Below are 13,681 nucleotides of genomic sequence, written 5' to 3'. Positions count from 1 at the left end.
GTATTATTATGTCTTTACACGCAGAATGTGAAGCGCTGATTTGGGCAATGGAGTGCATGAAGACCCTGCAGTTCTCAGATGTGGTGTTTGCTACGGATTGTTCTCAATTGGTGAAGATGGTGTCCTCACCCGAAGAATGACCAGCATTTACTACACATATGGAAGAATTTCAACGAAGTAAGACTTTCTTCCCTAATTTCAAGATCAGACATATTCCAAGGGCGCAAAACACAATGGCGGACAAGCTTGCTCATGGGGCAAGGAATTCACCATCAGCTATGTTATATGTCGATTCGATTTCCCCGGTTTGGTTTTCTGAACCGGTAGAATCACGGTAGAGTAATTCATTGTTGTCAAAAAAGTATTATTATGTTTTTTTGGAACATTTGTATTGGTTATGTTGTTCTAGGTAAGTTCATGTCAGCTTAATTTTACTACTTTAATACGTTTAGTTGTTAATATGCTTATTTGTATTTGTCGTATTTATTATTTTCTAACTGAAATTGTAATTTAATTTGTTACCAGGAATTATCAAAAAACAATGATTTCAGAAAGTTATTTAACAGTAGATCAGTTAAATAAAAAACGTCGTTACCGTCATACCGTAGTACGTTGGAAGCAAAAAATTTAAATAAGAATAATGAACTTATAGGAATGAATATTTTTCTATTCGATGAGAAGGTGAATATTTTACTTTTAGAATAATCTTATATATTTTAATTATCAAAAAATTGTTTATTATATAAGATAATATTATTCAAGATTACGTGCATCATTCTCTTATTGAAAAGTTTGGAGATGGATTATGTGAAGGAGCGATTATTGAAATCTGTAATTTTAATTTGCAGATTGCAATAAAAACTACAAAGTCTCAATCATTAATTTCAGATAAGATTGACTGAGAGAACATCAATTTCATGTCTGGTGCAACAATTACCTCAAATACCGCCTGGAAAATTTCGATTTCGAAATTATGAAGATCTTGCTCAACTGAAAGAATTCAACATACAATTTATATGGTAACATTCATAATTTATATTTATATATTTATATATATAAAGTATTTTCTTTTGATCAGTTTTTTCTTTATCTTTCCCTTTTGATTCGCATTATATATTTTTACTTGAAATAACATTATTATATACATGATTTTGTTACAGATGTAATCAGTTATATAAAAAATATGGAGAAAACGGATGTTCGTAGTAAGACTAAGGAGGGTGTATTCAATTTAACATTTGATGTGATTTGATTTTTAGTAGAGTTTTAGATGACTTTAATAAAGTTGCAAAGATTTATGTGATTTTTGTTAAACTACTCTAGAATATCACCTAAAACCATGAGATTTGAGTTTTAATTTTTTTAACTAAGAAACTCCACCCAAACATCCTAAAATCACCTAAAAACTTTAAAACTCCACAACTTAAAATATTTTCAATAACAGTGGATTTCAGAGTACTTTATGAAATGTCAAGTTCAATAACAGTGGATTTTAAATGAGTTTTTAAAATTCATGTTTGAATAACAGTGGATTTGTCATTTAATACAAATCACCTAAAATTCTCGGTTGAATACACCCCACTAAATCTGTCCTTCGAAGAGTTAATTCTAACTTTATCGTTAAGGACAGGGGCGGAGCTAGTGCAATGGGAGTGGGGTCAACTGACCCCACTTATTTTTAAAGTTTATGTGTTTTGTTTATTAAAATTATTTTGTGACCCCAATAAAATAATCTAGATGACCCCACATGTGAAAAAAAAACTTGAGACAAAAACATAACTAAAACATAAATCATCATTTTGGATTCAGTTTTGACTAATTATAGATGTTTTTTTTAGTTGAATTACCTTAGACTAATTATAGATGTTGGGCTTAATTTTAGTTGAATTCACTTTTTATACAAAAAGAATAAATTCATAATTTATGAATCTTCATTGATTATTTGTAACTGATGGTTCATTTTCTTTTTGCCAATGTAATGTTTCGATTTTCTATTGTTCACTAAAACTAAAAAAGGTTAAACGTGGATACATTAGTTGTTTTCAATATACATTAATCTCTATCCAGATCATTTTTCATCTAATCTATTAAAATTGAAGTACAATTGAAAATTAACCCTTACTTCCCTATTTTAATTACATCTTTTGCCATCGACATTAAGGGCCTAATTATCTACTTATAATTAGGCTTTCACGGTTTCAGCAATGGGGCTTTACCAGCGCAACTTGAAGAGCACTATAAATAATTAATGGAGTTTTATTTTACTGATGGTCTGCACGTAATATGTTTGTAAATTTACAAAATATTCCTAAAAAGTACTAGAACCATCACCTACTTACTAACTTAACTTAACAAGACCCTAACTTTTAGCTACCACATTAACAACAAATATATCATCTACATTAGTAAAACTGAAATATATTTGAGTCTGGAAACATAGATAATCATTTTTAAAATGAGTTTTGTTTGAAAACATGAATATCAAATTTAAAAAAAAAAACATTAGAAACAATTGATAGCAGTCTATTAAGAAAAAAATTAATGGGCTTATATGTTATTAAAAAAATTGAAAGTTCATTATATTATGAAAACTACCCATTTGGCCGAGCTTTTAAATATAAGAAAATGAACTAATATAACTACCTAAATTTTCTTTTGTCTAAAATAATCATAAAACAAAATTTAAAATTATATATATATATATATATATATATATATCAAATCAAAATAATAATTTAAAATTGATTTTATATCAAAATAAAATAAAAATATACATATATAAGAAAAATAAAAATAGCCGAGTTTCATATACCAATTTAAATTTTGGTTTTTGTATTTCACATTAAATTTTTTAAAATATAATATATATGAAATTATATGATTATTTATAGTGATAGTACATATAAATGCGATTAATTATATGATGACATATATGATATATAATAATGACCAGAGGTAAGCGTTCAGATACCCATTCGGTTCCGTTTGGATCTTTTTGGGTTCGAGTTTTGAGTTTCTGGGTTCAAAGATTTCAATCCCATTCAGATATCTCTAAATTTTGGTTTGGGTTCGATTCAGATCTTTACGGGTTCAGTTTTGGTTCGAATAACCCATTTAAATTATTTTAAATTTATTAAGATTCATTATATACTTTAATTTTCTCAAAATTTACAAATAAAATAATATATTACATATAAATTTAAATAACATATGTTAGAATACCTAAACTTAACATATAAATTGGTTTGATTTTAAATATTTGGATAGAAAATCAATAATTATTTTAAATATTTTTGATGTTTTGAGTATACTTTAACTATTTAGATATTTACTTTAACTATTGTATATATTTTCAAGTATTTAAACCAACTTAAAAGTATCATATATATTATGGATGTTTTTATATACATTAAATCTAAAAATAATTAATATATATAAGTATATAAATCTATTTTGAATACATTCAAGGTACCCAAAACTCTTTGGTTTGAATCAGATTCGGTTATCTAAATACCAAAATTTTGAATAATTCAGATATTTAATCAATTTCGGTTTGAGTTTAATACTATTTTTTTGCGTCGGGTTCGGTTCGATTCTTTGGATTCGGATTTTTTGTTCCTCTCTAATATTGACGTGAAAAAAATAGCAATATTTTGAAAAAATACACCCGCACGGACGTGCGGGTCAAATCTAGTTTTCTGTTAAAGTAAATAAATATAATATAAACACACAGGTAACTTAACATTTATATTTATATTTTTAATTTTATTAATGCATCAATTTCTGAAAAAATATTCTTAGCTAACAACTAAATTTTATTTTTGTAAACATGTAAAGTAACAATTTTATTTAATTTCTAAAACATGAAAAACTATTATATTTTTTTTTTAAGATGACCCCCGCTAGAAAAATTCTGGCTCCGCCACTGGTTAAGGAGGTATATTTTTCAATTCCAATTCTATCAATCAATCTCACTATATATTTTCTTATTTCTCTTTTTTAAAAAAAACTATCTTATACTGTGGAATTGAAATACGAGCAAGACTATAGACTGAACAAGCAGAACTATTTGAAGATAAATATCATGCTGTAAAAAGTAAAAATATTGTTCTTATCATGACAAGTGTTTTTGACCAAAGCATATGAATGTATATTTGTTTGTCGGCATCTTCTCGGACTAAATTCTGTTTGAATCATGATTTTGATTCTGTTACCAACTTTAGAAAAAGTACAATTTAATTTATGTGAAAAATGAATTCTTTTTTCATAAAATATTTTAACATAATATATGCAAAAAATCATATAATTTCACTAAAAGATTTATCATTATTATGTTTTATAAAATTAAAATGTTAATCAAACCCGTGCAACGCACGGGTCCATATCTAGTCTTATTATATAAAGTTTGGTTTTTTCAAAATTACTAATTAACATGATCGCGACACATGACAATTAAAACTTTAAGATTGTGACATGTGATAATCTATCTCATAATTGAAAACCTTAGTATAAATATTATTAATAGTAATTTTCCATTTTCAAAATTCTAAACAAAAATATTTAAGATTGTGACATGTGTTAATCTATCTCAGAATCAAAAACCTTATTATAAATAATTTTAAACATGATCGCGACACATAACAATTAAAACTTTAAGATTGTGACATGTGATAATCTATCTCATAATTGAAACCTTATTATAAATATTATTAATAGTAATTTTCCATTTTCAAAATTCTAAACAAAAATATTTAAGATGTGACATGTGTTAATCTATCTCAGAATCAAAAACCTTATTATAAATAATATTAATAGTAATTTTCCATTTTTAAAATTCTAAACAAAAGACTATTGTAAAAGATTATTGATAGTAATTTTCCTTCTAATATTTTTACATGTGTTTAAAATATAATGATTAAATATATATGTACTTATATAATAAATACGAATTTTTAATAATCTAATTGTAAAAACTATTTAATAGTTAAAATTCATTTAATATTAATTGTTTCAGAATTTTCCTTTTCAGAATTCTAAACAAAAAAAATCTATACTATAAAAGTAGCCTTTTGAAGCACCAAAGAGCGTCCACATCGTTTTAGAAATCCTCTTCGAAAAGAAGAGACGTGGCATGACTAATATTATTACCTTATTATGTTTAGTTTTACATTTTTCAAAATATTGATATAATGTATAGTTTTACATTTTAATATTACTGACAAATATAATTTCAAACATAATAAATAATATTTAAATACACAAAATTATAAATGGAAATATTAAATTAAACATATGTAAGATTATCTTGATATATAATTTTGAAAATAATAAATAATATGTAAATATTCAACATTAGAAATGAAAAATTAAACATATATAATATTGCCATATATATATATAATAAAAAAATATGTAATATAAAAATTATAAATGGAAATACTACATTAAACATATGTAAGATTACCATGATATATATAATTTTGAAAATAATAAATAATATGTAAATATACAACATTATAAATAAAAATACTACATTAAACATATGCAAGATTACCATATATATAATTTCGAAAATAATAAATAATATGTATATAATAAATAATATGTAAAAATAATATTAATAAGTAAAAACTTCTCTAGAAAGATGCCACGTTACATTATTACTAAAAATGAAAAATAAATAAAAAGTAAATAAAGATATAAGGAAAAATAAAACATGATATATAATTTTGAAAATAATAAATAATATGTAAATATTCAACATTAGAAATGAAAAATTAAACATATGAAAGATTACCATATATATATATATATATAATATCAAAAATAATAATTAATATGTAAATATACAAATTATAAATGGAAATACTACATTAAACATATGTAAGATTACCATGATATATATAATTTTGAAAATAATAAATAATATGTAAATATACAACATTAAAAATAGAAATACTACATTAAACATATGCAAGATTACCATATATATAATTTCAAAAATAATAAATAATATGTATATAATAAATAATATGTAAAAATAATATTAATAAGTAAAAACTTCTCTAGAAAGATGCCACATTGCATTATTATTTAAAAATAAAAAGTAAATATACAATATAAAAATAGAAATATTACCTTAACATTGAACTGAAAAATGTATAATAAAATAAATAATTAGTATATATTCAATATAAGAAATGAAAAAACTACATTGAACATCTATCTAAAATGTATACTTTTACCTTTTTATTATTTTAAAATATTTTATAAATAAATATACAATATAGAAAAATAAATAATAAGTAAATATAAAATATAAATAGAAATATTATCTACCGTAATATTAGAATAAATAAATATACAATATAAGAACAAATAAATAATAAGTAAATATACTATATAAGAAATATTACATTAAAGATCTATTGTAATATTTTCATTTGATATAAAAGCAAAAAATTATAATAAGTAAATATACAAAGTAAGAAAAATAAACAATAACTAAATATACAATATAAAAAAATGGGAAAACTAAATTAAACATCTATATGAAAATGTATAGTAAATTAAATAATAAGTAAATATATAATATAAGAAATAAAAATATTACATTAAAAATCTATCATAATATTAGGTAAGTAAATACACAATACAAGAAAGAAAAAATAATAAGTATATATACAATATAATAATAGGAAAATTACATTAAACATCTATCTAAAAAAATATAGTAAAATAAATAATAAGTAAAGATACAATATAAGAAATAGAAATGTTACATTAAACATCTATCGTAATATAACCATTTGATATAAAAGCAAGAAAATTAGAATAAATAAATATATAATATAATAATAAATAAATAAATAATAAATAAATATACAATACAAGAAATTGAAATACTATATTAAACATCTATCTGAAAAATATATAGTTTTACATTTTAAGTAAATATACAATATAGGAAATGGAAATACTACATTAAACATATATCTGAAATATGTATAGTTTTTACTTTTTTATTATTTCCAAATATTTTTATGTTAAGAAACCGCTTATCTCGCTCTCAACCACATCGTTATAAATGTATCTCTTACTCATATGACAGAAAGAGCTATCGAAGGTGAAATAGTCAGAGGTACACATATTTGGTAAAAGAGTCTCACTACGAAGAATTATTTTATCTCTAATAGTCTCAGACCATCCATTTATACTTAAGAAAAGACAATTTCCAATAAGAGTATTGTATACAATGACCATAAACAAAAACCAATGACAAAGCTTAAATTAGTTACTTTATATTTGTCTAAACCAGTTTTCAGTCATGGCCAGCTATATATTGCTCTCTCAAGAGTAACATCACGTGAAGGTTTAAGTATTTTACAAGAAGAAAAAGACTCAGCAACTGGAGTAAACAATATTGTCTACAAAGAAATCTTCAATAGCATCCTCAATAGTAAGGTCCGCAAATCATAAACAAATCTATATATATATATATATATACACAAAAACATTATATATTTCTATTCACTATACATATTTCTAAATCTGACGAGTAAAGGTGAAATGACACCAACGAAGAAAAAATGAGAAGAAGACAGACACAGAATACAGAGATGAAAGATATCCTTTTTTATATAGAAAAATATGTTTGGACAAGTTCACATACAGATAGTGAAGAACTAACTTACACGAAGTGTTTTTCATATGACTTCATCCCTCATATGATGGTAAATAGTATTGAAAAATAACTAAGAAAGCAAGTCTAGATCTCTATCATAAAAAAAGACACCAGCCATAAACACAACCGCGATTAATATTAAAAGTTAAAGAGTATATCATACTGATCTTCAAAATGTACATAGAGCAGGATCTCAAAAACAACAAGCAGTGGCGTTGCCATCACATAATGAAAAGGAGCCCACTGCCACAAATCATAACTTTAAAATTACAAAACAATATGATGCTAACAAAACGCAAAGGTGATAAACACAAAAGATGTCATAGATGGAGCAGACAGTAAAATCTACCATGAGAAACCATAGTACGAAACAGTCACAAATGGTGTAAATATAAATCTGCAAAAAAGAACATAGTCAAGGATGATAAAGACTTATACTTTAGACATCACTAAACACGCAAAGATCCAATTTTTATAGTTTGTACCCAATACCCTTTTTGACACAGCTCACAATTCAAAATTTCATTGTGTGAAATTGGAGATTTTGCGCAGAAAATTTCAAGAAGCAGATAAGTAAAAGAAAAGAAAATGATTTGTTCTTAGCGAAAAATGGTTTTTTCAAGTCGGCAAAGGATGAGTTTCCATGACAGATGATGACAAGCTTAGTTTACGATAAAATATTTTTACTTTTTGTGTATGACTGTGTATAAAAGTGAAGGACAATTTTGAAATTAACATTAGAGTTAGATTAATGCTTCAACTATTAGCTAGATGTTTCTTTGGTAAAAATAATCGAAGTAATAATTGTTAGAAGCTAAATTAGAACAAACTAAATTTTTTTTTATGATTTGTAATTTGATTTGTAAAATAATTAGATTATATTATCTAAATTTATGATTTATAAAATAAATAGACAAATTTTACGTAATAAAAATATAGAACTTAATTTAATTTTAATCTAAAATGAATTAAAAATTTCAAATATATTTAAATAATTTGTATATTTGTTTACCCGCCCGTAGGGCGGGTTCAATCCTAGTCTTATTATAATAAAACTTGATTCTTCAAAGTTAGTAATTAACACGATCGCGACACATGTCAATTAAAACTTTAAGATTGTGACATGTATTTTAAACTAAAATCAATTTGTAAATTATTTAACACTAATTTTCCTTTTCTAAAATCCTAAAGAAAATTCATTAATGTTAATTTCCTTTATTGAAATCATGAAGAAAAGATAACTGTAAAGAATTAAAAAAACTTTTGTCAAAAAATATTTGATAGTAATTATATTTTTTTGAAAAAATCTTAGACCAATGAAACTTTGTTTTTCAAAGTTACTAATTAACATGATCGTGACACATGACAATTAAAAGTTTATGATTGTGACATGTGTTTTAAACTAAAATCAGTTTGTACAATATTTAACATTAATTTCCTTTTCTAAAATCATAAATGTAAAAAATATTTAATTATAGTTATCCTCTTTAAAAATCTTAAACCAAAAAATTGCTTAATGTTAATTTTCCTTTATTCAAATCATGAAGAAAATATAACTTTAAAGAAATAAAACAAACTGTCAAGAAATATTTGATAGTAGTTATCCTTTTTAAAAAATCTTAGACCAAAAAATGTAAAAGACTATATAATGTTAATTTTCTTTTATTCAAATTCTAATTAAAATTATCATAAACCAAAAAGAATTACAATTATTCACATATATTTATATAGAACTAAACTCCCTCATATTTGATCACCAAGTATAATTATGGTTATGTATCCTTATCTTCGCATATTCTTTTTTTCTTACAAACTACTGTTAATTTCTTTTGTCATTATTGTCATTCTGCCTACGAATTATTGCCATAATAATGATTAGGCGTTTGTACATTAATAGTTATCACTCTATAAAAATATTTGTTTATTAATGAAAATGTTGTTTTTTAAAATAATTATTATTATCTTAAAGACTTCATATATAATTTTATATATGCAAAAATATTAAACTCAAACCCTTAACATTAACCCATCTTTTTTTTTGTCAACAAGATACAGACTCATATAGACTCTTTAAACCAAACTGGGAGCTCCACATCCATGTGAACGACAAAAGACGATTGCTTCCTTGCACTACGTGCTAAGCTGTCCGCCCTTTTATTTTGTGTTCGTGGTATATGCACGAGCTCTGAGCTCTGAACATTAACCCATCTCTCAACTCTAAATCCTAAGTTTAGATTAGTTAACCTTAGTTTTTTTTGGTCGATGTTAATTCTAGGATTATAAATGTTCTTTTCCTTTTTAAAAGTGATATAATAGTAGTTAGTGTAAACATGAGAAGTAATAATATGAATGTAGTATTTTTGACAATTTTTTATTTACTTGAGAAACTGGAAACCTTACATTATGATGTATTCACTGCTCCATAAAATATCTTATATTTGATAGTTTTTAGTTATATGTTAATAACATGTATTAGAAGAAAAAAACATGTTCAAAAGAGATGAAAATTGCGAATTAAAATAAGACAGAGAAAAAGATAATTTAGTAAATAACATTTCTTTAACAAAATTTAGGATAATAATGTGCATTAAAAACTAGAGTAAATAGAAAAATAATATTTTAATTACAAAAATTAATTTATTATTAAATAAACTATTTTACAAATATTTTTCTAAAGGATTTTTAAAATAGAATTTATCTTAAAATTACTACTAAATATTTTAAAATTTAAACATAATATTTAATAATTTTGAAATATTTTTTTAGAAATTAATTTATAGTTTCGTAGTATATATATTTTTAATCATAAATATTCTAACAAATTTCACAATAATTAAAACAAAAATATCATCAAATATTATTTTGCAATTATATTTTTTTAAAAAAATTTAAAAATAGAAATTACTATTAAATAATATTTATTATAAACTATTGACAGAAATCAATTTTGTTATCTTAGTATATATATATTTATTTATGAGATAGCTTAACTCATATCACATTTTTAAATATATAATGGTCATGTTACCTATTAATTTTGAAAAACTAGGCTCAATATAGTATTTCATGATAAGATTTCATTAAAATTTTAGAAAAAGAAAATTATACTAAATAAATTACTTTTCAAATCTGTTTTGTTTCTGTTAATTTAAAAAGGAAAATTTATTCAAGTTACTATTAAATAATTTTAAAATTGTTTTTTTAACATTAAATAATTCTAAAAATTAGTTGTTTCAAACTTCGTTTATTTTATTTTCATGGTACATATATTTTTAATAATCATTACATATTTAAAACACATGTCACAGTATTAGAAAACAAATTGTTATCAAATAATCTTTTGCAATTATATCTTGGTTAGGGTTTCAAAAATAGTAAATTACTATTAAATAATATTAATAATTACTTTATAAACAAAATTTGGTTATTATCTTAGTATATATTCTTTTAATTATGAGATATATTAGAACAAGTCATATTTTAAATATATAATTGTCATCATATTAATTATCAACTTTGAAGAACCAAGCAACTTAAAAAATTATTAAACAAAATTAAATTATATAATTCAACAATATAATAAATTATTTAATAAAATTTATGAATAAAAACTATCTATTAAATAAATAAATAAAATTCATTTATGTATCATGATTATAAAATAAAAATTTTAACTTGAACTTATGTAAAATTTTTAATTATAAAATAAATCTCACACAACATATGCAAATCAATCATAAAATTATAATAAATTATTATTATTTTATGTTCTTTATTAAATAAAATATCAAAAATCTCGTTGCAACGCAACAGGCTTATATCTAGTAAATTAATAATGTTGGGGCTTTGAAATTTTATATAATTTATAGAGATATTAATTTATAAAGTTTTTAATTTAGATTTTTTTTATTTTAAGATAAATTTATTTTAAGATAAAAAATATTTGATTTTAGTGCATAGACATTAATTGTTATTTTTAAAAACTTGAAATTTATATTAATTTTATTATTCTATCTGGTGTATATAATATAAATTGCATAGAACTTAAATATGATTTTTGGTATGATATTACTAAATCTCATCAAAAATATATTAAGTATTAAAAAAATATAAAGATAAGTCAATTGTGAACATAAAACAAACAGTATAATAATTAGGTTCTTACTTATATAAAATATGTACACATATAAATTATTAATTTATAATTTAATGGGACCATATATTTACATATTTTTTATTTTTTTTGTCAACAAGATACAGACTCATATAGACTCTGTAAACCAAACTGGGAGCTCCGCATCCATGTGAACGACAAAAGACGATTGCTTCCTTGCACTACGTGCTAAGCTGTCCGCCTTTTTATTTTGTGTTCGTGGTATATGCACGAGCTCTGAACTAGTGAAACTTCTCTTCAAGTGGATAATATCTTCTAAGTAACTTGTAAAGGCTGGCCACTCCTCTGGTTCCGAAACCATCTTCACCAACTGAGAACAATCCGTTGCAAAAGTAACTGAGAAATGTCTTAAATTCCTCATACATTCCATCGCCCAAATAAGAGCCTCCATTTCTGATTGTAATGGCGAACTAACCGCTCTTGTATTCCTCGCTTCCATAAGTCCATCAAATCCTTCCAAGGTACTATACCATCCTTGACCCGAGAAATTATCATGTTCTTTCCATGAACCATCCGTAAAACACCATCTACCCGGTATAGGTGAGATTACCGCCTGTGATCGTGACCTGTGCTGATCCTCATCCTGAGACAGAATAACTTGTGCCTCAGCCCATAAAGAAGCCTCCATTTCCGCCAATTTAAGCGTGTCTATTTGATCAATATCCAAATTACTAAACACTTTATTATTTCGTGCTTTCCATATGTACCAAAGAATCCACACAAAATGATGATCTTCCATTGCCGGTTGAACTCTCCAAAATAAATGGTCCATATTTGTAAACAGTGCCTGAGTCGGGAATATTGCCGGGTTAGTTGGAATTTTCGATAGCGCCCATATCTGAACTGCCGGTGGACATTCAAAGAACACATGATTGATCGATTCTTCGGGTGCCCCACACCTGTCACAGAGAATATCTCCCTTCATCCCTCTTGCCTTTAAATTCTTTTTAACCGCTATACATCCTGAAACTAATTGCCATAGGAAGTGTTTCATCTTTAGTGGACATTTTATTTTCCAGCAAACTGCCTTTAAAGAGCAGATCGAGGGACCATACACTGGTAGTGTTCGATCTCTGTCCGGGTAAACACGCTCTACCTGATAACCAGATTTAACCGTATACTTTCCATTGATAGTAAAATGCCAACCATCCCTATCATCCAACCTTGATCTGCTCAGTGGCAAGCTCTCAATAATTTTTGCATCAAGTGGATCCACAAGTGTCCGTATAGCCTGAAGATTCCAGGTTCTCGATGTTGCATCAATAAGAGCATCCACCGTGAGATCTGGAAAAAGAGTATGATTATTTTTATTTGCTGGTCTCGGGCGAGTGGATGGAAGCCACGGATCGTTCCATACCGAAATGGAAGATCCTGTTCCCACCCTTTTGATTAGTCCTTTGCTAACCAGAGATCTAGCAGAGACAATACTACGCCATCCATAAGACGCCGAGTACGATCTAATTGGTTCCAGGGGCGATGCATTCCTAAAATACCGTCCCTTGAAAACGCGAGAGAATAAAGAATTTGGTTTCTCTATTAACCTCCATAATTGTTTCCCCAACATAGCCGTGTTGAAATCCGTTAGGTCCTTAAAACCCAGACCACCCTCCTCTTTTGGACTACACACTTTGTCCCATGATTGCCAGTGCAATCCCTTCGTATTACCCGAAGGACTCCACCAAAACCGAGCAACTGCACTTGTCAGCTTCTTTATAACTGTTTTCGGAATACGAAAACAGGACATCACGTGGTTTGGTAAGGCCGTCGCCACGGATTTTATAATAACCTCCTTTCCCCCCTTGGTGAAGAATTTAAAAGTCCAT

Source organism: Raphanus sativus, chromosome 7 (genome assembly GCF_000801105.2).
Source record: "Raphanus sativus cultivar WK10039 chromosome 7, ASM80110v3, whole genome shotgun sequence".
In the NCBI taxonomy this organism is placed as follows: Eukaryota; Viridiplantae; Streptophyta; class Magnoliopsida; order Brassicales; family Brassicaceae; genus Raphanus; species Raphanus sativus.
The sequence above is the reverse complement of the archived record's forward strand: the minus strand, read 5'-3'. Positions refer to the sequence as shown.